The sequence below is a fragment of the Rana temporaria genome, chromosome 7, assembly GCF_905171775.1.
Source record: "Rana temporaria chromosome 7, aRanTem1.1, whole genome shotgun sequence".
Lineage (NCBI taxonomy): Eukaryota > Metazoa > Chordata > Amphibia > Anura > Ranidae > Rana > Rana temporaria.
The window spans coordinates 203,808,735-203,832,246 of NC_053495.1; positions in this window are offsets into that span (position 1 = coordinate 203,808,735).

Below are 23,512 nucleotides of genomic sequence, written 5' to 3' on the forward strand. Positions count from 1 at the left end.
CTATGAGATGGTTCACATCTCACGCCGAACGCCGAAACGCCGAAACGCCGTACGCCTGCCACCTGAAAACAAGTCCCGGACCCTTTTTTTCAGGCGGCATTGGCGTTTGGCCATAGACAGCAATGGAAAGGATTTGTTAAAAAAAAAAAAAAGTCAAACGAATCGCGGCAAAATACGCCGCATACGCGGCGTTACTTGTCGCCTAGGTGTGAATGCAGCCTAAAGCAAAAAGAGGGAGCAGGGAGGTTTGGAATATTTGGGAGTCGTTGATGTTATACATTGCAAGCTTGGAAAGGCCACCTTGTATACACCCCGTGTTGTCCTACCCGTCGCCCGTCACTGATGTGGTTTTGGCGCCCACGGCACGCAATCCTTTTACAGTTCAGCGCTGAGAAAACAGTTTGGCTTGTCTCGGTCTGTCTTCTTGTTGAAGCAGAACCTCCAAGTTCACAGCTGGCCTCCTCCTTTCCAGATGTGTGCCTACAGGAGACCATGGAGCCCTCTGTCTACCAGGGAGAAAACCTTGGATCTTCTCCAGCCCAGAGGCCGGCCTTTGGGAGATAGACATTCCAAATTTCGACAAATTCGTTAACCACTTCATTACTGGGCACTTAAACCCCCTTCCTACCCAGACCAATTTTCAGCTTTCAGCGCTGACGCATTTTGAATGACAATTGCGCGGTCATACAACACTGTACCCAAATTATATTTTTATTATTTTTTCCCCACACATAGAGCTTTCTTTTGGTGGTACAGTATTTGATCATCTCTGCGATTTTTATTTTTTGCGCTATAAACAGAAAAAGACAGAAAATTTTGAAAAAAAAAACACAATATTTTTTACTTTTTGTTATAATAATATCCCATTTAAAAAAAAAATATATATATTTTTTTCCTCGGTTTAGGCGATACGTATTCTTCTACATATTTTTGTTTAAAAAAATCGCAATAAGCTTTTATTGATTGGTTTGTGCAAATGTTATAGCGCCTACAAAATGGGGGATAGATTTATGATTTATTTTAAATTTTTTACTAGTAATGGCGGCGATCTGCGATTTTTTTTTGTCAGGCCTGCGATATTGCGCCGGACATATCGGACACTTTTGACACAATTTTGGGACCATTCACATTTATACAGCGATCAGTGCTATAAAAATGCACTAATTACTGTATAAATGTGACTGGTAGGGAAGGGGTTAACACTAGGGGGTGAGGAAGGGGTTAAATGTATTCCCTGGGTGTGTTCTAACTGTGTGGGGGGAGGGGGGTGACTGGGGGAGGTGACCGATGCTGTGTCCCTATGTACAAGGGACACAGATCGGTCTCCTCTCTCCCTGACAGCATGCGGAGCTCTGGGTTTACACCCCATCATTACACACAGAGCTCCACGTCCCTGCTGTGTTCCCGCCGATCGCGTGTACCCGGCGGACATCGCGGCCGCCAGGTACACGCATCGGCTTCCCAGCGATGCGCCGGGACAGTGTTTACCCGCTGCGCGCCCCCCATCGGCGCGCGCGGGTAATGTAAACAATAGGACGTCCGAAGACGTCCACTCGGCACTTCAGGTCCGCGCTGCAGAGGTCTTTTGACGATAGCGCGGATCTGTAGTGGTTAAAGGAGTTGTAAAGGAATTTTTTTTTACATCCTTAATGCATTCTATGCATTAAGGTGAAAAAACATCTGATGATGACGCCCCCCCCCCCCCCCGAGCCCCCGTTTTACTTACCTGACCCGTCAAAAGTCCCGCGCTCGGTCCCAAGATCCTCTTCGCCTCTCAGCCTGACCGCTGACTGGCTAGAGCGGATTTATTGAGAGCAGCGCAGCCATTGGTATTAAATCTGACCTTTTAGTAACTTTACAAGCCCACATTAATAAATTCCATACATGTCATAACATACAGTAACTGTATCATTTTTACAATGGTCATTTTTTTTTTTTAATAACTCTATAATTTGTTTTGATTAAAATGGCAATTTTTGAGATGCAGTCAGCGACTTTGCCTAGGCTAAAATGATGTCATCAGTTGCTCCAGGCAGTAAAAAGGAATTTCACTTCTCTTCTCCCGCTTCTCCCGCAGCAACATTATAACCTTGTAGCGAATCACAAGAGGCTGCGGCAGGGTCTGGTCTGGGGGGGGGTGATATTGGTGTTAGTTTGTGCCCCCCCCCCCCCCAAATAGTGAGCATTAGCCGCCACTGTACCTAAACAAAGATGGCTACATTGTTTAGAACATATAGAGAGATGCAGAGGAAACATTGTTTATAAACATTGTTCAGATATGAGATAAAGATATACAAAGTAACATTGTTTATAAATATTGATCAGATGGGAGAAAGAGAGATACAAATTTACGTAGTTACATAGTTACATAGTTAGTCAGGTTGAATAAAGACACAAGTCCATCCAGTTCAACCATAAAAAATATATATATATATATATATATATATTTATATATCGTACAATCCAATATACCCAAGTAACATTGTTTATAAACATTAATAAGAGTGGAAATAGAGAGATAAAAATTATAATTGTTTATAAACATCAGACAGGAGATAGAGAGATACAAAATAACTTTGTTTATAAACATTGATCAGGTGGGAGATAGAAAGATACAAAGTAACATTGTTTATAAGCAGAGCAAGGCATGAGCATGGCCGGATTTCCCACAAGGCCAACAAGGCCAGGCCTCGGGGCGGCACTGTATGCAGGGGCGGCGCCGCACAGCGGAGGAGACAAGTAATTTTTCAGCGGTGCGGGCCGTACGGCGGGGGAGAGAGATTACATCTTCTCTCATTGCCCGCACTGCTGTTCTAGCTTCCGCCCTTACTTACAGGCTGCGCGACACAGAAGAGCGAGAATGACGTCATCTCTCACCGCCCCCCCTCACTCTCATCTCTCACTCGAGTCTCACGGTTCACCTGCAGCTAGTTTCCCCGCACGGGAGAGGAGAGGCTGACAGCATTGTACCTGGCTGCAAGTACTCTGCAATGCTGGGGAGGGGCTTGATTTTACATGCAAATAGTGACAAACTGGTACTTTTTAGGTGGCAGCAAGGTACCTGTGGCAATCCCCATTCTGCTAGCAGGCAGTGTGGCAAGTGACATTCCCATCTAGCGACAGGCAGCAAGGCAAGTGACATTCCCATCTGGTGGCAGGCAGTGTGGCAAGTGACATCCCCATCTGGTGGCAGGCAGCGTGGCAAGTGACATCCCCATCTGGTGGCAGGCAACGTGGCAAGTGACATCCCCATCTGGTGGCAGGCAGCGTGTCAAGTGACATCCCCATCTGGTGACAGGCAACGTGGCAAGTGACATCCCCATCTGGTGGCAGGCAGCGTGGCAAGTGACATCCCCATCTGGTGGCAGGCAGCGTGGCAAGTGACATCCCCATCTGGTGGCAGGCAGCGTGGCAAGTGACATCCCCATCTAGTGGCAGGCAGCGTGGCAAGTGACATCCCCATCTGGTGGCAGGCAGCGTGGCAAGTGACATCCCCATCTGGTGGCAGGCAGCGTGGCAGATGACATCCCCATCTGGTGGCAGGCAGCGTGGCAAGTGACATTCCCATCTAGTGGCAGGCAGCGTGGCAAGTGAAATCCCCATCTAGTGGCAGGCAGCGTGGCAAGTGACATCCCCATCTAGTGGCAGGCAGTGTGGCAAGTGACATCCCCATCTAGTGGCAGGCAGTGTGGCAAGTGACATCCCCATCTAGTGGCAGGCAGTGTGGCAAGTGACATTCCCATCTGGTGAGAAGCGACGGTGGCAAGTGACACGCTCAGGGCTCCCACTCGTTCTGCTTTATGGTGAGTTGAACTATTTCATTTTATATTGCAATGTAATGATAGAAATAATGCATTTCAATAATCCTGACACCATAACAACCACGGTGCTGGAATGATTGAAGCACTAACACCAGTCATTGTCGGCGAAATCGTTTACCCCCCCCTGCACGTCGCCCCCCCCCCCATGTGATGGAGGGGGCGGCATTGAAGGACCCGGCCTTGGGGCGGCAAAGGGAGTAAATCCGGGCCTGGGCATGAGCATCTATCTGCAGCTAAAGCTTTAGCTGATTCCGTGTTAGTAAAAGACGATTTGCGCTTTTCTGTCTGTTACAGCGTGATGAATGTGCTTACTCCATTACGAACGGTAGATTTACCAGAACGAGCGCTCCCGTCTCATAACTTGCTTCTGGACACGCGCGGATTTTTCAAAGCCCACACACGACTGTTTTTTACGACCCGAAAAACGACAACGTTTAAAAACGTTGTGAAAAAATAGAGCATGTTCAAAAAAAATTGGGCATTTTCTAGAACCCGAAAAATGCTCTGAAGCCCACACACGATAGTTTTTAATGACGTTAACATTTTTTTATTTTTTAGAACCCGCAAAACAGTTGTGGGTCGCATTAGTTGTTCAACAAGAAAGGAAATATATATGTATATATATTATTTTGTTATCCTAAGTAATGACAAATCAATAGTCCCATAGTATAAATGTAAAGATTGCTCCTCTCCCTGTGGGGGTGTGCAGGTGTGAGAGCTCAAGTGGTTAACAATGCCATTTGTCTGGTGAAATATTAATCTCTTGCTAATCCCGCTCCTCATTATATCCGGTTACGGTAAGTAAGACAAAACCGCAGAGCACTTGCAATTGATTTTTTATTTTTTTTATTTAGAAGAGTCTTGCATGCTTTGCACATGTGTTGCCTGTAACAGCCTTCGAATGTTGCTAAGCCCTGCTGCTTTCTTGTGACCTTTAAATATTCCTTGATGGTCTCGGATCTTCTCAGTATTCGATCCAAGCACTTGCTGCTATCGGTTCCATGAAATTCCGCCAGATTGCTGCACTGGAAAAGGGGGACAGCTGCGCTAAGAAGGGTTTCGCTTTAAATGCAGGATGACAGCGGCAACAATAAGTCGGAGGGTAAACAGAAACGGGACAAGGGGGACAGTTGTGTCAAAAATAGACCTTGGCCGGTGTCCAAGTATTGCGCGGTAAAAGAATACTTTTATAAATTAAAGCAAAGCGGAGAGATGATCTGCAGACTTTCACCATCAGCAAATTGTTACGGACACTTTAAAAGGTCTCTTATATTTCACAGAGCATAGTAAAGGTTCAGCTTCTCCTAAGATATGTATGGGGTATGCCAGCCTATTCAGAGTCTTAGAAATTCCAAGGATTGTTCACACTGGCTCTGGTGGGCTACGTTGGGTAGCAATCCCCAACACATAGAAAAAGCCATTTACCTTAAGTCCTATGGGCCAGATTCACGTAGGGCAGCGGCGGCGTAACGTATCGTAGATACGTTACACCGCCGCAATTTTTTATCGCAAGTGCCTGATTCACCAAGCACTTGCGATGAAAACCTACGCCGGCGGCCTCCGGCGCAAGGCGGGCCAATTTAAATGGGCGTGTGCCATTTAAATCTACCTACCTACCGTGCACGGGACCTACCGTGCATGCTCCGTTTCCGAACTTCCGCCGTGCATTGCACGCCGTGACGTCATTTTTTTGGAACGGCGGCGCGCGTAGCGTAATTCCGTATTCCCGGACGGCTTACGCAAACAACGTTATTTTTTATATTTCGACGCGGGAACGACGGCCATACTTTATACAGCAATACGATTGCTGTGTAAAGTTAAGGCACCAAAAACGACGACTAACTTTGCGACGGGAAACTAGACTAGCGGCGATGTAGTGAACGCGAAAATCCGTCGGGAATCGTCGTAACTCCTAATTTGCATACCCGACGCTGGTTTACGACGCGAACTCCCCCCAGCGGCGGCAGCGGTATTGCATCCTAAGATCCGACAGTGTAAAACAATTACACCTGTCGGATCTTAGGGATATCTATGCGTAACTGGTTCTATGAATCAGCCGCATAGATAGAAACAGAGATACGACGGCGTATCTCGGCTGTGAATCTGTCCCTATGGCTTTAGTGTGCACCAGGTATTCTCAACCTGGGTTCCATGAAACCCGAGGGTTCCTCCAGAGCATAGGTGTGCGCAGCCTATTGCATTAGGGTGTGCACCCTAAAACTCAAACACACACTACCGATCTCTCACCATGTTCATTCAGAAAGGGAAGGGGCTGATAAATAGATATTTACCAACCCCTTCCCTCACCCATCCTAAAACATCCCTGCAGCAACAGACGACAGGAGAGGAAAGGAGGGAAGCCGGTAGTGTAGGGTGACCACGTGTCCCGGATTGCCTGGGACAGTTCCGCATTTTGCAGGTTTGTCCCGGGTACCTTTATGCCAGGACAATACAGTGTCCCGGAAAAAAAATGACACCCCCCCCCCCCCCCGGGTCAATCTGATGGCCCCAAAAAAGGCTGCCACATCACCACTAGTGTTGCTCACGAATATTCGCATTGCGAATATTCGTTACGAATATGGCATATTCGAATATTCGCGAATAACTCGAATTTCGCGGCCAAAATTCGCTATTCCGAATATTCGTATTTTTTCAAATTTATTTTTAAAACAGATCACATCCTATCGACGTCTAAAAGCATTGCTGGTATGATTCGAGACCCTGGGCCGAGTAGCTAAGCTGAGGCGATCCTTTTATGTTGCCGAATATTCGTAATCGCGAATTTTCGATTTCCGAATATTCGCGAATACTTTCTCTTTCTTTTGCATCAGAGCCAATCAGAGTTCTCCTACCACAGTTGTCAAAATTTCGCAATCAATTTCGCATTCGCATTAGCGAAATTTTGCAAACATTTTTTTTTGATAAAATATCACGAATATTCGATTTTAGCGAATATTTCACGAATATTCGTCTATATATTCGTGATATATCGCGAAATCGAATATGGCGTATTCCGCTCAACACTAATCACCACTTTACTCACTGATACTACTTGCCCTGGCCGGGAATCCCTGGAGGAGCACAATCCCCGTCCCCTGCTTGTGATTGGAGAAATCATAAATCCCGCCTCTTGTGTCCAATCACTGTGCTGTGATTCGTTACAGCACAAGCTGATTTTTGGGAAGGGGGGTGTCCCCGAATGGTAGTTTGGAAATGTGGTCACCCTACGGTAATGCTGCAGAGGGAAGGATCGGGGAGCCAGGGGCAGTAGGGAGAAACTGTGCTGCACAGGGTGATTAGGGTGTGCCTGGGCACACCCGGCACACCCTGTGTGCACACCTATGCTCCAGAGGTTGCAAAGGGCTCCTTGAATTGAGGCTAATAGACCCTTCTATTTGATGGTGCCTGCGCTAGCCCCATTGGGCTACTTCGGGAAGTGACGCCCAGCACATAGAAAGGGAGATTTGCCTTAAGTCCTATGGCTTTAGTGTGCACCAGTCATTCTCAACCTCGGTTCTATGGAATCTTAGGGTTCCTTCAGAGGTTGAAAGGGGCTCCTTGAGCTGTGGCTAATTGACACTCCTATTTCATGGTGTCTGCACTAGTCCCATTGAGCTACCTAAGGCAGCGATGCCCAACACATAGAAAAGGGCCTTTTGCTTTAAGTCCTATGGCTTCAGTTTGCACCAACCATTCTCAACCAGCCTTCCATGGAACCCTAGGGTTCCTCCAGAGGTTGCAAGGGGCTTCTTCAACTATGGCTGACTGACCCTTCTATTTGATGGTGCCTGCATAGTTCCAGGGCAGGAGCCATTCGGCATAGCCAGCTGCATGACACCAATTATCTTTTTAGCTGTCTGTAAGGGTAGCATTCCTTCCACCAACACAAGGAGCATTCTTTCTTCTGGCCACAGATGTAAGGGACATTCGTCCAGTGACATCCAATGAGTTTTATCAGGGATATAAAAAGTTAAATAAAAAGTTTTACCTGTAGGATCACACTAGAACAGCCAGTCTCAACCTGGGTTTCAATGGAATCCTAGGGTTCCTCCAGGCGAGGCTCGGGGTTCCTTGAGCTGTAGCTAACTGACCTCCCATCTGATGGTGTCTCCATGAGTCTCTGCATGACTAAGGGAGGCAGTCTGAGTTAAGGGGGGGGGGGGGCATTCTTCTCATTTACCACCACCAATGTAAGAGGCATTTTCCCAATGATCACTGATGGATTAATCCTACCAGGGTTCCTTAAGACCTGAAAATTATTTCAAGGTTTCCTGTGGGATAGAAAGGCTGAGAAAGGCTGATGTCCACCACTGTGCTGTGTTGCTGAAGAAATACGACAATAAAGTGTAAAGTTAAAGAAGAATTCCTGGCATTGTATAATTTATACATAGCTACATATGTCCAGCTTGTTCCACTGTAACTGTGTCTATACCATACCTAGCTGGTGCTCCTAGAACACTGGTCTAGAAACTGCGGCCCGTGGGCCAAATGCAGCCCCTTTCTCATCTTTACCTGGCCCTTGGGGGCACCATTCCTCCCACTAACACCAGCAATGGGGCACTATTCCTCCCACTAACACCAGTAATGGGGAACTATTCCTCCAACTAACACCAGCAATGGGGCACTATTCCTCCCACTAACACCAGTAATGGGGAACTATTCCTCCCACTAACACCAGCAATGGGGCACTATTCCTCCCACTAACACCAGCAATGGGGAACTATTCCTCCCACTAACACCAGCAATGGGGTACTATTCTTCCCACTAACACCAGCCACTATTCCTCCCACTAACACCAGCAATGGGGCAATATTCCTCCCACTAACACCAGTAATGGGGAACTATTCCTCCCACTAACACCAGCAATGGGGCAATATTCCTCCCACTAACACCAGTAATGGGGAACTATTCCTCCCACTAACACCAGTAATGGGGCACTATTCCTCCCACTAACACCAGTAATGGGGAACTATTCCTCCCACTAACACCAGCAATGGGGCACTATTCCTCCCACTAACACCAGCAATGGGGAACTATTCCTCCCACTAACATGGGGCACTATTCCTCCCACTAACACCAGCAATGGGGCACTATTCCTCCCACTAACACCAGCCACTATTCCTCCCACTAACACCAGCAATGGGGCACTATTCCTCCCACTAACACCAGCCACTATTCCTCCCACTAACACCAGCAATGGGGCACTATTCCTCCCACTAACACCAGCAATGGGGCACTATTCCTCCCAATGACACCAATGATGGGGGACTATTACATCCACTGACACCAATGATGGAGCACTATTCGTCCCACTGACACCAGCAATGGGGCACTATTCCTCCCACTAACACCAGCCACTATTCCTCCCACTAACACCAGCAATGGGGCACTATTCCTCCCACTAACACCAGCCACTATTCCTCCCACTAACACCAGCAATGGGGCACTATTCCTCCCACTAACACCAGCAATGGGGCACTATTCCTCCCAATGACACCAATGATGGGGGACTATTACTTCCACTAACACCAATGATGGAGCACTATTCGTCCCAATAACACCAATGAAGGGACACTACTTCTTCCACTAACTGATGGAGCACTTTTCCTCCCAATGACACCAATAATGGAGCACTATTCCTTTTAATTACACCAATGATGGAGCACTATTCCTTCCAATGACACCAATGATGGGACACTATTCCTCCCACTGACACCAATGAAGGGACACTATTCCTCCCAATGACACCAATGATGGGCACTACTCCTTCCACTAACTCCAATAATGGAGCACTATTCTTCCCAATGACCCCAACCAACCTACCTACATACCAATGACAGGGTACTATTTCCGCTCCTACCGACCAGAGGTGACATGTTTGGCAAGACGGCAAAATATTGCAACCATATTCCGATTTTCACAAAAAGTTTGAGAACATGAAAATTCTAAATATTTACCTTTTACTGGTTACAATCTACAGCAACCAGCCAATGATCTTGTTCTGCGTCCTCACGTTTCCTTCAAAGCTTCTCTACTTCTCTACGTTCTCTGGCATGAGAAAAAAATAAACTGCCTCCGGCTAAAATACTTTTTTGAACATTCACTGTTACATCAGAAACATCTTTGGTATTAATTTGGAAAACTTAAATGCTTATTTTTTTCTTTTAAATGTCAGGGAGCAGCGAAGAGGCGCGGATGATTGCGGGATGATGTCACAGCTACTTACAGTGTTGGTTTTACAGTCCCACCTTTTTTGTTTTCAACTGTCGCGTTGAATCGTGACACTTTTTGGCTCCAAGTCAGCCAGACATGTTTTCGAGGCCTGAGAGCCCTGGTTTTCTCACCAGAGATAAATCATCTGAATATTTATTAGAGGAAAGAGTAAACTTTACAGTTAGGTTATGAAAAGTAAAAAAAAAAAAATGTTTGTGTCTAACAAACATTGCAATTACTCTTCAATAAAAAGGGAATTTGAACCCCTTTATGCCTGAAGGTAAAGCAGTTCTTAACCGATTCAGCCCCGGACCATTTTGGCTGCCAAATGACCTGGCCATTTTTTGCGATTCGGCACTGCTTCGCTTTAACTGACAATTGCGCGGCCGTGCGACGTGGCTCCCAAACAAAGTTGGCGTCCTTTTTTCCCCACAAATAGAGCTTTCTTTCGGTGGTATTTGATCACCTCTGCGATTTTTTATTTTTTGCACTATAAAGCGACAATTTTGGAAAAAAATAACTATATTTTTTTACTTTTTTCTATAATAAATATCGCCCAAAAATGCATAAAAACATTTTTTTCCACAGTTTAAACCGATATGTATTCTTCTACATATTTTTGGTAAATAAGCGTTTATTGATTTGTTTGCGCAAAAGTTACAGTTTCTACAAAATAGGGGAAAATTTTATGGCATTTTTATTAATAGTTTTTTTTTACTAGTTATATCGGCAATCAGCGATTTTTATTGTGACTGCGACATTATGGCGGACACATCGGACACTTTTGATGCTATTTTGGGACCATTCACATTTATACAGCGATCAGTGCTATAAAAATGCACTGTTTACTGTGAAAATGACAATGGCAGTTTGGGAGTTAACCACTAGGGGGCGCTGAAGGGGTTGAGTGTGACCTCATATGTGTTTCTAACTGTAGGGGGCGGGGCTGGACATGTGACGTCATTGATCGTGTTTCCCTATATCAGGGAACACACGATCAATGACATTGCCACAACAAAGAACAGGGAAGGTGTGTTTACACACACCTCTCCCCGTTCTTCAGCTCCGGAGGACCAATCGCGGGACACCGGCCGCGATCGGGTCCTGCGGGCGCGGTCACGGAGCTTCGGACCGGGTCGCGTGCATGCGCGACCCCACGGCTGGGCTTAAAGGCTGGGCTTAAAGGGCCACGTACAGGTATGTGGATGTGCCCAGCCGTGCCATTCTGCCGACATATATCGGCGTGAAGGGGTCCTTAAGTGGTTAAGAATGCGCCCACCGCACTCTCCGTCACCCGTCAGGACCTGCAGTCTCAATGTCCGCCAGTGTCCTGCGATCGTGTCACATTTGCCTACCGCTGCCATTCTGCCAACGTATATCGGCGTGCAGCAGTCGGCAAAACTGCTCAGCAACTGCTGTCTCATTCTATTGGACTCTTCTATACATTTACAGAGATCTGTGAATGGGAAGACCCATCAAGTCCCACTTGACACCACGGCAGTGCGTCTCAGCAGACCAAAATAGTAGTACATTCATCACTTTTTTTCACCCCCCCATAACAATAGGTACCTCTGGAGCTGGGGCTAGGGGTAAACAATACAATGCACCCATGATACACTGATTGTAGTTCAGTGGCGGTTCATCCATAGAGGGCGCTGGAGCGCCGCCCCCTCTGGCTCTCGCACAGCCACTGAAATACATAGATTCATGCATTGCATGAATCTATGTATTTTCGCCGCTGCCGCCCACTATTCAGATAGCCGGATGCTGAGCGCCGGCCATCTGAATAACGGCAGCTGGTTGACTGTGTGGAAGTGCCTATCAGAGCCAGCGGCTCTGATAGGCTTTCCGAATGCAGCCCTCAGGCTGTAGTCGGCTTCCTGAATGCTTATCCTCAGGACGTACCGGCGGTGCGTTCCTTGGATAAGATTGACAGGCATCTCAGCCAATCAGGTTCACCGGTTCTGGTTATCTGTAACCTGATTGGCTGAAGCGTCATCGAGGGCGGGAGAAGACATCGAGGGACGTGGAAGGAGGATGGCTGACCCGAGAAAGGTAAGTGCCAGGCGGGGGGGTGGGGCATGTAAGATTTTACAGGTCACAGTGGCAGCATTTAACTGGGCACAGTGGCGACAATTGCGGGGCACAGTGGCTACAATTGCTGGGCACAGTGGTAAAAATGAATGGCACATACAGGTCACAGGGGCAGCATTTTACTGGGCACAGTGGTGACAATTGCGGGGCACAGTGGCGACAATTGCGGGGCACAGTGGTAACAATTGATGGCACAGTGGTAACAATTGATGGGCACAGTGGTAACAATTGATGGGCACAGTGGTGACAATTGATTGGCACAGTGGTGACAATTGATGGGCACAGTGGTGACAATTGATGGCACAGTGGTGACAATTGATGGCACAGTGGTGACAATTGATGGCACAGTGGCTGTGTTTGATGGCATGGCACAGTGACTGCGTTTAATGGCATGGCACAGTGGTGACAATTGATGGCACAGTGGCTGCGTTTGATGGCATGGCACAGTGGTGACAATTGATGGCACAGTGGCTGCGTTTGATGGCATGGCACAGTGACTGCATTTGATGGCATGGCACAGTGGTTGCATTCGATGGCATGGCACAGTGGCTGCGTTTGATGGCATGGCACAGTGGTGACAAATGATGGCACAGTGGCTGCATTTGATGGGCACAGCGAGGCTGCAATTGTTTTTGTTTTTTTTTCGTTTGCGCCCCCCCAAAAATTTTGAGCACCAGCCGCCACTGTAGTAGTTATCACTGTTGGCGCATTTTTTTATTTTTTTTTAAAAGGTGGTCTATAGCTTTAACAGCAACGTGCTTAGTGGGGAGACAGACGGCAAAACTCAGGCTTCGGGGAAAGGTCATACCGGTGCACTTCCAAAATGTTGTAAGAAGCCAGCGGGTGATGAATCCCAGAACTTAAATATCGGTTTACGGTTGACGCAGAAAAAAAAAAAGAGAAAAAGAACGTGGATGCAAATGAGCTTTTGTATGTCTGTAGACTGTCTGGATGAACACAGCGGTGGCAATGTGACCACAGTTTACATGTCCGGGTCCTTGGGTCTGATTAATCCCAAAAATTGAGATCAGCAGAGCCACTAATGGGTGAGTCAGCGGCGTCCTGTGCTACGCTATTTTATTTTCGCGGCAGACGCGGCCCGGGCCTTCGGGAGCTTATTAATAAACAATTCTTTGTAATCACGGAGCCTCCAGTGAAGGGCATTATTCTCAGAAGCCAGATAAAAAATAAACAGTTTAGTTCTGGTAATAGTAAACAGAAATAATTAGAAGATCGGCGACATCCTGCCCGCCGCTGAGGTTTTACACCGAGGGAGATGGAGGATTACGTGTTGGGCAAGAGGTGATTGCCTTGTTTTTTTCCCCTTTTTTAATGAAGAACACCAATAAAGTCCAACTAGACCCAATCATTACAATGTTATATAATCTTTAATGTGTAAATGTCACTCTAAAGGTTTTCTAAATCTTAATAAATCAAAATTAACAAACTTCCTGGAGCCTTGGGTTTTGTCATGAAGATCCTACTTTAGGACCTTCCTGGTATCTTCTAGTTCTGCTCTTGTATTCTTACCCTCTCACATGTGCCCCCTGGTGGAGGTTACAAGTGACACACATTGCACATGGACAGAGACGAGTTCCACCAGTGTGACTATCCTGAAATTAGAAACAAATGTTTCTTTAAAGCAATGAATGGATAGGCTGCATTCTCAGCGATGTCACCGGTCTCTAGTGAACGGATAGGCTGCATTCTTAGTGATGTCACCGGTCTCTAGTGAATGGACAGGCTGCATTCTCAGCGATGTCACCGGTCTCTAGTGAATGGATAGGCTGCATTCTCAGTGATGTCACCGGTCTCTAGTGAAGGGATAGGCTGCATTCTCAGTGATGTCACCGCTCTCTAGTAAATGGATAGGCTGCATTCTCAGTGATGTCACCGGTCTCTAGTAAATGGATAGGCTGCATTCTCAGTGATGTCACCGGTCTCTAGTGAATGGATAGGCTGCATTCTCAGTGATGTCACCGGTCTCTAGTGAATAGATAGGCTGCATTCTCAGTGATGTCACCGGTCTCTAGTGAATGGATAGGCTGTATTCTCAGTGATGTCACCGGTCTCTAGTGAATGGATAGGCTGCTTTCTCAGTGACATCCCCAGTCTCTAGTAAATGGATAGGCTGCATTCTTAGTGATGTCACCGGTCTCTAGTGAATAGATAGGCTGCATTCTCAGTGATGTCACCGGTCTCTAGTGAATGGATAGGCTGTATTCTCAGTGATGTCACCGGTCTCTAGTGAATGGATAGGCTGCTTTCTCAGTGACATCCCCAGTCTCTAGTAAATGGATAGGCTGCATTCTTAGTGATGTCACCGGTCTCTAGTGAATAGATAGGCTGCATTCTCAGTGATGTCACCGGTCTCTAGTAAATGGATAGGCTGCATTCTTAGTGATGTCACCGGTCTCTAGTTTCAGAAACCATGAATCAGACCAAGACAGAAGTACAGTTAAATCACAATAATAATAAAAAGATAAACAGAGTAAACGTAGTCAAAACATAGCCAGAGTTCAGGAACCGGATCGGATAGTCAGCCAAGCTAAATGTCAAAGAGCCAGAGAAGAACATGTAGAACAGCAAGTGGGATCAGGAGCCAGAAGGGAAGTCAGCCAAGCAAGACTTCAACAGGAATGCAGGAGATAGTCTCTGTGATGTTGACCAAGGCGAAGGCAGAGAGCAAATGAACTGGAAGGCTTAAGTAGGCAGGACTGATGAGCAGGATCATCAGCAGGTGAATCACTGTGGAGAGATAGGAGCTGGCAATTAGCCGACAGCTGAGCGGCCAGCTCAGAGAGGGAAGGGCTGAGCCCAGCCCTGACATCTAGAGAATGAAAAGGCTGCATTCTCAGTGATATCACAGGTCTCTAGTGAATGGATAGGCTGCATTCTCAGCGATGTCACCGGTCTCTAGTGAATGGATAGGCTGCAATCAGTGATGTCACCAGTCTCTAGTGAATGGATAGGCTGCATTCTGAGTGATGTCACCGGTCTCTAGTGAATGGATAGGCTGCATTCTCAGTGATGTCACCGGTCTCTAGTGAATGGATAGGCTGCAATCAGTGATGTCACCAGTCTCTAGTGAATGGATAGGCTGCATTCTGAGTGATGTCACCGGTCTCTAGTGAATGGATAGGCTGCATTCTCAGTGATGTCACTGGTCTCTAGTGAATGGATAGGCTGCATTCTCAGTGATGTCACTGGTCTCTAGTGAATGGATAGGCTGCATTCTCAGTGATGTCACCAATCTCTAGTGAATGGACAGGCTGCATTCTCAGTGATGTCACCGGTCTCTAGTGAATGGATAGGCTGCATTCTCAGTGATGTCACCGGTCTCTAGTGAATGGATAGGCTGCAATCAGTGATGTCACCAGTCTCTAGTGAATGGATAGGCTGCATTCTGAGTGATGTCACCGGTCTCTAGTGAATGGATAGGCTGCATTCTCAGTGATGTCACTGGTCTCTAGTGAATGGATAGGCTGCATTCTCAGTGATGTCACTGGTCTCTAGTGAATGGATAGGCTGCATTCTCAGTGATGTCACCGGTCTCTAGTGAATGGATAGGCTACATTCTCAGTGATGTCATCTGTCTCTAGTGAATGGATAGGCTGCAATCAGTGATGTCACCAGTCTCTAGTGAATGGATAGGCTCCATTCCCAGTGATGTCACCGGTCTCTAGTGAATGGATAGGCTGCATTCTGAGTGATGTCACCGGTCTCTAGTGAATGGATAGGCTGCATTCTCAGTGATGTCACCGGTCTCTAGTGAATGGATAGGCTGCAATCAGTGATGTCACCAGTCTCTAGTGAATGGATAGGCTGCATTCTGAGTGATGTCACCGGTCTCTAGTGAATGGATAGGCTGCATTCTCAGTGATGTCACTGGTCTCTAGTGAATGGATAGGCTGCATTCTCAGTGATGTCACTGGTCTCTAGTGAATGGATAGGCTGCATTCTCAGTGATGTCACCAATCTCTAGTGAATGGACAGGCTGCATTCTCAGTGATGTCACCGGTCTCTAGTGAATGGATAGGCTGCATTCTCAGTGATGTCACCGGTCTCTAGTGAATGGATAGGCTGCAATCAGTGATGTCACCAGTCTCTAGTGAATGGATAGGCTGCATTCTGAGTGATGTCACCGGTCTCTAGTGAATGGATAGGCTGCATTCTCAGTGATGTCACTGGTCTCTAGTGAATGGATAGGCTGCATTCTCAGTGATGTCACTGGTCTCTAGTGAATGGATAGGCTGCATTCTCAGTGATGTCACCGGTCTCTAGTGAATGGATAGGCTACATTCTCAGTGATGTCATCTGTCTCTAGTGAATGGATAGGCTGCAATCAGTGATGTCACCAGTCTCTAGTGAATGGATAGGCTCCATTCCCAGTGATGTCACCGGTCTCTAGTGAATGGATAGGCTGCATTCTGAGTGATGTCACTGGTCTCTAGTGAATGTATAGGCTGCATTCTCAGTGATGTCACTGGTCACTGGTAAATGGATAGGCTGCATACTCAGTGATGTCATCGGTCTCTAGTGAATGGATAGGCTGCATACTCAGTGATGTCACCGGTCTCTAGTGAATGGATAGGCTGCATTCTGAGTGATGTCACTGGTCACTGGTAAATGGATAGGCTGCATACTCAGTGATGTCATCGGTCTCTAGTGAATGGATAGGCTGCATTCTTAGTGATGTTACCGGTCTCTAGCGAATGGATAGGCTGCATTCTTGATGCTGTCGCCAACTCCGCTCTTCAGGGTGACACACTCCGGATCCTGCGCCTCCATCTTGGTCCTCTTTAGCTGCCGGTTTCTTTCAGGTTCAGGCATCCAGTTTCCAATGATGTGCTGGACCCAGTCTTTGGCTTCTCTGTGTGCTGGGTCCTGCAGCCTCTCCCTTTTGGAACTCTGGATCTGCTTTAGGGCCTCTTGCACACTGACTTCTGAGCCCATGCAAAGTAAGTTCTGGCGTAGCTTCCCCGCCCAGAAAGCCCAGGTGATGCCTAGAGCCACGTATTGACATGTATGGCTGCACAAGGATGTACTCGGGTTGCCGCTGCTTGCAATAACATGCATATAGTGAATAGGTGCATGCTAAAAAATAAAAATAAAATTGCGTGAAGGCATATGCAAAACATTTAAAAAAAATGTGTGTAGGCGTATGCAAATTTCGTTTTTTAAATGTTCTATTTTTTTGCATATGCCGTTCTTTTTGTGTTTAAGTGATCTCCGGCATATAACTGATACAGCCGTAGCACAGCCATACATGACTGTAGGTGGCTGTGCACAGCACCTGGGTGTTCCAAGCTGGGGGAATTACATAGCATGGGATCAGGCTCCAGTGTGCAAGAGGCCTAAAAAAACCAAAACATAGATATAAAAGCATCATATAATAAAAGACTTAAAATAAAATAATTTTATATTAGGGATTTTCTTAAAATCAATGCTTAAAATTAATTACCAACCCAGAGAGAGAACTCCGTGTATATCTGTTTATTTTATCCGTAATTCCCGCGTCCTTCACATATATAAACGCCAGGCACGAATGTGCGCTCCTTGCTTTACACCGGATTAGGTGAACCTGTTAATGGCTGATATATTGCGTGTTTGTCATGTTAATCCCCAGTAGTCGGATAGTTAATCATTTATATAATCTTCAACCTGATTGTGTCTGCCGTGTCTCAGCATTATGGGGGAGTTTCCACACAGGGCTTCATAGAGCCACAAATCATCCCGACACATTCCACGGCTGATCCGGGACGTGATTTGTGGGGGGGACGCTGGACGCGATCATATTTCACCGGGTTGTCATAGTGGAGAGAAATTCATCGGCCTCCAGATAGTATTGGGGCACCAGAGCTGCTTGTGTTATGATTCACGTTCCTCAGATCCGACGAAAGTTCAGGAAAAGTGGAACCTCTTAGAGAGACATGTCAGCCATACGATCATTGGTCTGGAATCTGATTAATGGACAGCGAATGGATAGGCTGCATTCTCAGTGATGTCACCGCTCTCTAGTGAATGGATAGGCTGCATTCTCAGTGATGTCACCTCTCTAGTGAATGGATAGGCTGCATTCTCAGTGATGTCACCAGTCTCTAGTGAATGGATAGGCTGCATTCTCAGTGATGTCACCTGTCTCTAGTGAATGGATAGGCTGCATTCTCAGTGATGTCACCGCTCTCTAGTGAATGGATAGGTTCCATTCTCAGTGATGTCACCGCTCTCTAGTGAATGGATAGGCTGCATTCTCAGTGATGTCACCGGTCTCTAGTGAATGGATAGGCTGCATTCTCAGTGATGTCACCGCTCTCTAGTGAATGGATAGGTTCCATTCTCAGTGATGTCACCGCTCTCTAGTGAATGGATAGGCTGCATTCTCAGTGATGTCACCGCTCTCTAGTGAATGGATAGGCTGCATTCTCAGTGATGTCACCGGTCTCTAGTGAATGGATAGGCAGCATTCTCAGTGATGTCACCGGTCTCTAGTGAATGGATAGGCTGCTTTCTCAGTGATGTCACCGGTCTCTAGTGAATGGATAGGCTGCATTCTAGGTGATGTCACCGGTATCTAGTGAATGGATAGGCTGCATTCTCAGTGATGTCACCGGTCTCTAGTGAATGGATAGGCTGCATTCTCAGTGATGTCACCGGTCTCTAGTGAATGGATAGGCTGCATTCTCAGTGATGTCACCGGTCTCTAGTGAATGGATAGGCTGCATTCTCAGTGATGTCACCGGTCTCTAGTGAATGGATAGGCTGCATTCTCAGTGATGTCACCGGTCTCTAGTGAATGGATAGGCTGCATTCTCAGTGATGTCACCGGTCTCTATCGAATGCATAGGCTGCATTCTCAGTGATGTCACCAGTCTCTAGTGAATGGATAGGTTCCATTCTTAGTGATGTCACTGGTCTCTAGTGAATGGATAGGCTGCATTCTCAGTGATGTCACCAGTCTCTAGTGAATGGATAGGTTCCATTCTCAGTGATGTCACCGGTCTTTAGTGAATGGATAGGCTGCATTCTCAGTGATGTCACCGGTCTCTAGTGAATGGATAGGCTGCATTCTCAGTGATGTCACCGGTCTCTAGTGAATGGATAGGCTGCATTCTCAGTGATGTCACCGGTCTCTAGTGAATGGATAGGCGGCATTCTCAGTGATGTCACCGGTCTCTAGTGAATGGATAGGCTGCATTCTCAGTGATGTCACCGGTCTCTAGTGAATGGATAGGCTGCATTCTCAGTGATGGTTTTCTCACATGGATGTTTTTTTTATTTATGATTAAAGAAAAGCAGAATTTACTAAGCACCATCTATATCCTGTTTCTGGACAGTGTGTTCTTCCACACACTTCCTTTGGTATTTTTGAGCATAATAAACATTTATAATATTGCCTTCGCTGTGTGTCCTCTGTGTATGTAGTTATTTATATGGATGATTTCGGTAAAGGATAAAAGAAGTTTTTTTTTTTCTATAAACATTTTAATTTATCTTATTATGAAGTTGTTATTTCCCTCGTCTCTCAGTTCTCTGGCATAAATAAAGGACAATTCTCTATAAATAGCAAAAATCAATACAATAAATAATTTACAACACGGGGCGACAAACCCTGAAGTTGTGTCACAGCGGAGAGATGAAAGCCGAAGATGTCGCAATGACACGGGTTATGACACGGGTTGAGTCGGTGACCTGAGTGCCACCAGCCGCCAGTGAACTGAATGATCTGAATCACTGCAGATAAAACTAAATGACACCGATACAAAGTACAGACAGCGCTTCCTAGGAGTAGAAAATAAACTATATGGATCTATAACATAAGGATTCAAGTCGTTCACATTTGCCGGGAAGCAATCACTATCATTTAACCACTTCAGCCCCGGAGGATTTGGCTGCCCAAAGACCAGAGCGCGTTTTGTGATTCGTCACTGCGTTGCTTTAACCACTTTAAGGACCGGACCAATATGCTGCTAAATGACCCAAGGGGTTTTTACAATTCGGCACTGCGTCGCTTTAACTGACAATTGCGCGGTCTTGCGACGTGGCTCCCAAACAAAATTGGTGTCCTTTTTTCCCCACATATAGAGCTTTTCTTTTGGTGGTATTTGATCACCTCTGCGTTTTTTTATTTTTTGCGCTATAAACAAAAATAGAGCGACAATTTTGAAAAAAATGCAATGATTTTTACTTTTTGCTATAATAAATATCCCCCAAAAATATATTAAAAAACTTTTTTTTTCCTCAGTTTAGGCCGATATGTATTCTTCTACCTATTTTTGGTAAAAAAAATCGCAATAAGTGTTTATCGGTTGGTTTGCGCAAGATTTATAGGGTTTACAAAATAGGGGATAGTTTTATTGCATTTTTATAAAAAAATTTTTTTTTACTACTTATGGCGGCGATCAGCGATTTTTTTCGTGACTGTGACATTATGGCGGACACTTCGGACAATTTTGACACATTTTTGGGACCATTGTCATTTTCACAGCAAAAAATGCATTTAAATTGCATTGTTTATTGTGAAAATGACAGTTGCAGTTTGGGAGTTAACCACAGGGGGCGCTGTAGGAGTTAGGGTTCACTTTGTGTGTGTTTACAACTGTAGGGGGGTGTGGCTGTAGGTCTGACGTCATCGATCGTGTCTCCCTATAAAAGGGATGACTCGATCGATGCAGCCGCCACAGTGAAGAACGGGGAAGCCGTGTTTACATACGGCTCTCCCCGTTCTTCAGCTCCGGGGACCGATCGCCGCACTCCAGCGGCGTTCGGGTCCGTAGGACCCGCGGTCCCGGTCCCGGAGCTTCGGACTGGGTCGCGGGCGCGCGCCCGCGACCCACGGCTGGGTACTAGTACAGGACGTACCTGTACGTACATGTGCCCAGCCGTTACATTCTGCCGATGTATATGTGCAGGAGGCGGTCCTTAAGTGGTTAACTGACAATTGCAACGTGCAACGTGGCTCCCAAACACGATCACAGAGCCCCCGGCAGGGGCGCGCCCATACCCACACGGCGACAAATTTAAAGGGACGTATATATACTCCCATTTGCCTGTCCGTGCCGTTCTCCCGACGTAAATGTTCGTGTGGTGGTCGGCAAGTGGTTAAACCAGTGTTCTTCAATCAGGGTACCACGGCACATTGGGGTACCATCTGGGCTCCCTCCTGGGTGCTGCGAGCACGGGACACAGCTTGCAGACTAATGAGTTGCCATGGTGTGGGTGGGATGGCCACCAGCACCATAACAAACAATGACACTCTAGTGCCAGGACACGTTGCATCATTCGTTGCTAGGGTGATGGCGGCCGGATCGCCTGAACCGTGGCAATGCATTAATCTAATCCAGGTTAGGTGGCATGCGTGGCCCCCCGCAGCATTCAGGAGACGGTGGATGTTTGCCTCCTCCAGACATTCTCCACCTCCTGCCCTCTGCTGTGTTACTGGAGTCAAAGGTGGAGATCTGATGTGATGAAAGGACTGTGTAATTGGGGGGCTCTGTTACTGGGGGATCAGTACAGGGGGGACTCTGTATTGATGGAAGGGGGGCTCTTATGTACAGAGCCTTGGATGTATAGTGTGATGGAGAGCTTCTGATATGAAGGGAGGACTCTGAAGTTAAAGGGAGGACCCTGATATGATAGTGGGACCTGTGATGGGATGGGGACCTCTGATGTAAGGAGAAGCTTCTGAAGGCAAAGGGGGACTCTGATGTGATTGTGTGACTCTGATGTGAAGGGGGCTTATCGGGAAGGAGAAACTCTTATATGATAGGGGGCTTCTGAAGGGAAAGGGGAACTCTGATATGAAAGGAAGGCTTTTGAAGGGAAGTGGTACCTCTGATATGAAGGGGGACTTCTGATGTGAAGGGGGGCTTCTGAAGGTAAGGGGGACTCTAATATGATAGGGGGACCTCTCATGTGAAGGGGAGCTTCTGAAGGGAAAGGGGGAACTCTGATGTGATTGATGGACCTCTGATATTAAGGGGGGCTTCTGAAGGTAAGGGAGAACTTTGATATGATGGGGGGACCTCTGATGTGAAGGAGGGCTTCTGAAGGGGGAACTCTGATATGAAGGGGGACTTCTGAAGATTAGGGGGACCTCTGATATGATAGGGGGACCTCTGATGTGAAGGGGGGCTTCTGAAGGGAAGGGGTACCTCTGATATGAAGGGGGACTTCTGATGTGAAGGGGAGCTTCTGAAGAGAAGGGGGAACTTTGATATGATAGGGAGATCTCTGATATGATGGGGGACTTCTGAAGGGACAGGGGAACTCTGATATAAAGGGGGGCTTCTGATGTGAAGGGTGGCTTCTGAAGGGGAGGGGGAACTCTGATATGATGGGTGTGACCTCTGATATGAAGAAGGGCTTCTGAAAGGAAAGGGGGAACTCTGATATGATAGGGGGCTTCTGAAGGAAAGGGGGAACTCTGATATAATAGGGGGATCTCTGATATGATGGGGGGAACCTCTGATATGATGGGGGGGGGGACCTCTGATATAATAGGGGGATCTCTGATGTGAAGGGGAGCTTCTGTGTGGGGTGAGTGGTTCGGGTGAGTGCAATACTTATAGGGGGCACCATAAGGATCACGAAAGCACGGATTTGAAGAGCACCTGTCACTTTATATTTGACCATTTGGATTGATTAATGTTCTACCTTTTGTTCTGGAACTGGAACGCACTGGAACTGACCACACTGGTGTGGTGTTTTCATTGGAAACCATATAACCTACTATCCATTATTATTATTATTATTGATGCAGAAAAAGAAACACTCTGGACTGCATGTGGTGTAAACCGGCCCTAAACCACATGAACCTGGATGATTCACCTTCAGTAAATGTTTGGTGAATGTCAGCTTCACTGCTTTATGAATATGGCCCTATAGTGTCATATATCGGTAAAGAGTAGCTCTTCCTGGTATTTAATTCCACCCACATCTATCTTCCACCCTGACCATCATCACTGAGACTGAGACCAAAATTTTGGGTTGTCGCCGAGAACTCAAGTAGAGGGGAAATCTTCCAATACAGTGACAAATAAGAGGAAAATTCCCTCACTTTGGAGAGATTATCTCTCACTTCCTGTTGTGTCTAAAGGACAGGAAGTAAAGAGAAGTCTCTCCAATGGAAAACAGATTGCAAAAAAATTACCATATTTTTTTAACACTTCTTTACTGTATTTACTGTATTTATCGGCGTATAACACGCACCCTAACTTTAAGAGGGAAATTTTAGGAGAAAAAATTTCCACAGCCCCCTCCGTATAACACGCAGGCACAGTTTACCCTCAATTTTCAGGGTAAAAAAGTGAGTGTTATACGCCAATAAATACAGTAAATGAAGAACCTAAAAATGTTGCGGCTTTGGATATGCATTAAATCTT